Consider the following 6,000-nt stretch of genomic DNA (forward strand, 5'->3'; position numbering starts at 1 on the left):
GCTTGATGGCTGTCATTGTATCCCTCTTTAGCAGGGGTGCTGGGCGCACGGAGTGGGGTCATCAGCCAGGTGCACAAAGGATAGCCTTTGTCCCCGAGAAGCCATCCTCGTGGGTGAGGCTGGGCCTCGAACATGTCTGCCACAGAAGTCTGGCGCAGGATGAAGGCATCGTGGCTGCTGCCTGGAAAGCGGGCATTGACAGCTAGGATGAGCTGCCTGTGGTCACACACCAACTGCACGTTGAGCGAATGGTAGCCCTTCCGGTTGCGGTAATCCTCGGCATTCTCTAGAGGTGCCCGCAAAGCCACATGCGTGCAGTCAATGGCGCCCTGCACCATGGGGAAGCCCGCTAATGCTGCAAAGCCCATTGCACGCTGTTGCTGCTTGTCAACGGTCATGGGGAAGGAGATGAACTGACGCCTCCTTCTGAAAAGGGCATTGGTCACCTGGCGGATGCAGCAATGTACCGCAAACTGGGAGATGTTGGAAATGTCCCCAGTAGCGGATTGGAAGGAGCCGGTGGCATAGAAGTTGAGAGCCACCGTCACCTTCACTGCCACCGACAGAGACGTCCTGCTCCTCAGCTGTGGCTGCAGGTCTCCGCAAAGCAGGTGGCAGATCTCAGTGACCACCGCCCTTCTGAATCGCAGCCTCCGAACACACTGCTCCTCAGACATGTTCAGATATGAGAACTGTTGGCGGTATACCCTGGGTGGGTAAGGCCTCCTTTGCTGATGCCTGTTGCCCCTTCTCCATCTGGCCATGACTGGCACTCTCTCACGGTGTCTCTGAGCCCTTTGAATGCAATGGAGAAGCCCAACGTTTCCACCCATTGCAGCCCCCATTATATGTTTCCAATCAATGCTATGACTCTGAAGTTAAAGACAAGTGCAAAGCTGTGGCCTGAAGCCACAAGTACCTGTGCGAGTGTTGAGCCAAACCAGAAAGCTCTCTACCTTTGTCTCTCTCCAAAGATCCGTCTCTCACAAAGAAGGAGTGGTGCAAAATGGCTGCCATTTATACTGCAGGAGGAGTGCCCTTTAATTAGCGCCCCCCGTGTCCCGCAGCGACTGGGAACCGTTCCCCTCTACCAGTCGCTAGGGGCGCCAGGCACACAAAAGGCCGGTGCCACTGAATTTCCGGTTTGGGGTGCACAAAGGGCGTTGCACCATGAAATGACGCCAGGATCTGCGCGCGCAGCTGAGCGTGCGCAAAGGTTTTGCGCTGCCGCTAAATCTTAACTGAAGTTCGCGAGAGGCGCAGATCGCGCTGCGCTCGGGCGCTAGCCGCTTAGCACCCCACTTCTCCTCCTCCTAAGGCGCTAGCGGCTGGCGCAAACAACTGAATTTCTAGGCCTTAGTCTCCACAATGACTGTGCGGTGGTCACTGCTGCCAATGCTGTCATGGACAGATGCATCTGGGACAGGTAGATTGGTGAGGACGAGGTCAAGTAGGTTTTTCCCTCTTGTTGGTTCTCTCACCACCTGTCGCAGGCCCAGACTGGCAGCTATGTCCTTCAGGACTTGGCCAGCTCGGTCAATAGTGGTGCTACCGAGTCACTCTTGGTGATGGACATTGAAGTCCCCCACCCAGAGTACATTCCGTGCCCTTGCTACTCTCAGTGCTTCTTCCAAGTGGTGTTCAACATGGAGGAGTACTGATTCATCAGCTGAGGGAGGGCGGTAGGTGGTAATCAGCAGGAGGTTTCCTTGCCCATGCTTGACCTGAAGCCATGAGACTTCATGGGGTCCAGAGTCAATGTTGAGGGCTCCCAGGGCCACTCCTTCCTGACTGTATACCACTGTGCCACCACCCCTGGTGGGTCTGTCCTGGCAGTGGGACAGGACATACCCAGGGATGGTGATGGAGGAGTTCGGGACATTGGCTGAAAGGTATGATTCTGTGAGTATGACTATGTCAGTAAGTTGTTTGGCAAGTCTGTGGGACAGCTCTCCCAATTTTGGCACAAGTCCCCAGATCTTGATGAGGAGGACTTTGCAGGGTTGGATAACTCAAATTTTTGGTTCAAAGAAAAATGACTTGAAATTATCAGAAGTAGCTCACAAATATTGCAGGTACCATTATGTTGTGTAAAGTGTACAATGTAAAAAATAACATGAATTGTTTTATTATAAATTTATGATACAAGGGTAGATATTCCTTTTGGCGTGTAATTCAATTAGGAACAGCAACATGTGGGAGGTCCTGCTGCCTTTTCTTGCATGGTTGATCCCAAGCAACCACATCTCTGTAATGGTGATCAGATCATACCCATTTGTATCTATTTGTGCCGTCAACTCATCTTTCTTGTTACGAATGCTGCGTGCATTCAGATATAAAGCTTTTAACTTTGTCTTTTTACCATTTCTCCTTGTTTTGGCCCCATTTTCTGTTGCACTCTTATTATTTAAAAAGCAAATTATTATTTAAATGGAGAGAGATTACAAACTGCTAAGTTCAGAGGGAACTGGGGGTCCTTGTGCATGAAACACAAAATGTTAGCATGCAGGTACAGCAAGTAATCAAAAAGGCAAATGGAATGTTGGCCTTTATTGCAAGGGGATTGGCGTATAAAAGCAGGGAAGTCCTGCTGCAACTGTACAGGGTATTGGTGAGACCACACCTTGAGTACTGCGTACAGTTTTGGTCTCCTTATATAAGGAAGGATATACTTGCATTGGAGGCAGTTCAGAGACGATTCACTCGGTTGATACCTGAGATGAGGGGGTTGACTTATGAAGAAAGGTTGAGCAGGTTGGGCCTATACACATTGAAATTTAGAAGAATGAGAGGTGATCTTATTGAAACATATAAGATACTGAGGGGGCTCGACAAGGTAGATGCAGAGAGGATGTTTCCCCTCATGGGGAAATCTAGAACTCGGGGTCATAGTTTCAGAATAAAGGGTCGCCCTTTTAGAACAGAGATGAGGAGGAATTTCTTTTCTCAGGAGTCATTAAATACATTTCAGATCAGATTAGATTTAGATTAGATTTATTTGCCATATGTAACAAGTACAATGGAATGCTTGTTCCCCATAGGGACGCGTCAGCTATACATACAGCGTCACGTTGAGAGTCAATACAATGGCTTCCCGTGGCAGTGGGAGCACGATGTCCCTCAGCCGCTCCGTCCTCCTCTTCACCGCGGCCTCCTCCTCACTGTTGCCGGCTCCATGTGTGGTGGCCTGCTTCTCCCGCTCTGGCCACCATGCCCAGCTCCCCGCCTCCCATCCCAACTGCGAGTTACCCGAAATGGAGCTGCCGGCCGACGTGCTGCAGCGTGTCGTGAGTCTGCTGCTGCTGCTCGTTGCGCTGCGCTCCTCCGCCTGACTCGCCGAACACATCGTCGGGATGTGAATGCTCCAATTCAGCCCCGGGGCCGCCCTCCAGCAGCAGGTGCGGCGGCGGCTGGCTCTCGGCGTCACTGCAGGGGCTGAAATCGTCCTCTGACTCCTCGAAGGACGAGCAGAGTCCGGCCGCGGAGAGCGACGAGCCCGACAGCTTGCGGGGCAGAGGCGAGCCGCCGCAGCCGCTGTCCGAGCCGGGGGACTCCTCCTCGGCCTCGGCCTCCCGCACCAGCAGCAGCGACTCGTCCTGGGTGACAATCAGCCGCGGGATGGGCCGGCGGGGGTAGGCGGCCGGGGGCTGAGGCGTGGCCGGGCTCGGCATCTCCCTCAGGCCGGCCTCCGCGCTCTCCGGGCTTTTTGTCGACCTCCCGCTGGCCGCATCAGCAGGCCCGAGCGGCTTTTTGCAAGATAAGGGAGTGAAGGGTTATGGGGAGCGGGCAGGGAAGTAGCTTTGAGCCCAAGATCAGCCATGATCTTATTGAATGGCGGAACAAGCTCGAGGGGCCAAGTAGCCTATTCCTGCTCCTATTTCTTATGTAAGCAAATATCAACATTTTCACAAATTTCCAATCAGTGATCTCCAACAAGCAGTGTGTGGGATCACTTGGATCACTGACAGGAATTTTAAAGCACTGCATCAGCCATTTAATGGGCTGCAGCAGACATGTAAATGGCTGCATTCTCAACTGTCCACCAGCTGTAGAGGATTGAAGCTACGCTATTCCTGGAAAATGGAGGACTCTCGCCCAAAAAGCTCAGGTTCATGTGGCCTCGATTTTGATATTTATTCCTTTTTTTGTTTTACTAGGCCTGGAGTAACAGCTTGTCAGCACCCAGGACAAGCTAACACCTCACAGGACCCTACGTCGTTCTCACCAAATGTGACAAGCACTAGTATACCTATCTATTCTAACAAGGATGTTAATAGTGAGCTTGAAAAGATAGCACTTTCTTCAGTCGCTTTCTTCAACTGCAGTGCTCAGAGATATGGACCGTTCAAGAAGATCGCTATTTGTCTGCATGAGACAGTTGAGTTTGTCTAAATTTATTGCACGATCTGGCTCGGAGTGTGGAGGACGATACTAGCCACATCTTTCTGTCATACAAGAAAACTTCTCTGGAGTATGGTCTACTATGGAATGCATGGCAACACCAGGGCATCTGCAGTAGAGGCCCCAGTGCACGGGACCTAAGCACAGTGGGAATATGTTTTCTGAATGCTTAGATTGTTGCTTTAGAGGCCTTGGGCAGCACCCTACAATATGCTCTTTTGTCCGGCTTCAACATGCTGGGGGATCAGATTGAGAGAACCTTAATAGAAACATAGAAACATAGAAGATAGGAGCAGGAGTAGGCCATTCGGCCCCTCGAGCCTACTCCGCCATTCAATGCGATCATGGCTGATCATCCAAATTCAGTACCCGGTCCCTGCCTTCTCCCCATACCCCTTGATCTCTTTAGCCTTAAGAAATATATCCAACTCCTTCTTGAATATATTTAATGTATTGGCCTCTACTGCCTTCTGTGGTAGAGAACTCCACAGGTTCACCACTCTCTGGGTGAAGAAATTCCTCCTAATTTCTGTCCTAAATGGCTTATCCCTTATCCTTAGACTGTGACCCCTGATTCTGGACGCCCCGACCATTGGGAACATCCTTCCTGCATCTAGTCTGTCCAGTCCTGTCAGAATTTTATAAGTTTCAATGAGATCCCCTCTCATTCTTCTAAACTCCAGTAAGTACAAGCTCAATCAACCCAATCTCTCCTCATACGTCATTCCTGCCATCCCAGGTATCAGCCTGGTGAATCTTCGCTGAACTCCTTCCATGGCAAGAACATCCTTCCTCAGATAAGGCGACCAAAACTGCACACAATACTCAAGATGTGGTCTCACCAAGGCCCTGTACAACTGCAGCAAGACATCCTTGTTCCTGTACTCAAACCCTCTCACTACGAAGGCCAACATGCCATTTGCCTTCTTAACCGCCTGCTGCACCTGCATGCTTACCTTCAGCGACTGGTGCACAAGGACACCCAGGTCTCGTTGCACTTCCCCTTCTCCCAATCTATTGCCATTCAGATAATAATCTGCCTTCCTGTTTTTGCCACCAAAGTGGATAACCTCGCATTTATCCACATTATATTGCATCTGCCATGCTTTTGCCCAATCACCCAACCTGTCCAAATCACCCTGGAGTTTCTCGGCATCCTCCTCACAGCACACACGCCCACCCAGCTTTGTGTCATCTGCAAATTTGGAGATATTACATCTAGTTCCCTTGTCTAGATCATTAAAGCCCAAGGACCGATCCCTGCGGTACCCCACTAGTCACTACTTGCCACTCGGAAAAAGACCCGTTTATTCCAACTCTTTGCTTTCTGTCTGCCAACCAGTTCTCTATCCAAGTCAATACCTTGCCCCCAATCCCATGTGCCTTAACTTTACACGCTAATCTCTTATGCGGGACCTTATCAAAAGCCTTCTGAAATTCCAAATACACCACATCCACTGGTTCTCCCTTATCTATTTTACTAGTTACATCCTCAAAAAATTCCAGTAGGTTAGTCAAGCATGATTTACCTTTTGTAAATCCATGTTGACTTTGTCCGATCCTGTCACTGTTTTCCAAGTGCTCTGCTATTACATCTTT

This window comes from Somniosus microcephalus, chromosome 2 (genome assembly GCF_052327205.1).
Source record: "Somniosus microcephalus isolate GS21.2 chromosome 2, FLI_Smic_1.0, whole genome shotgun sequence".
In the NCBI taxonomy this organism is placed as follows: domain Eukaryota; kingdom Metazoa; phylum Chordata; class Chondrichthyes; order Squaliformes; family Somniosidae; genus Somniosus; species Somniosus microcephalus.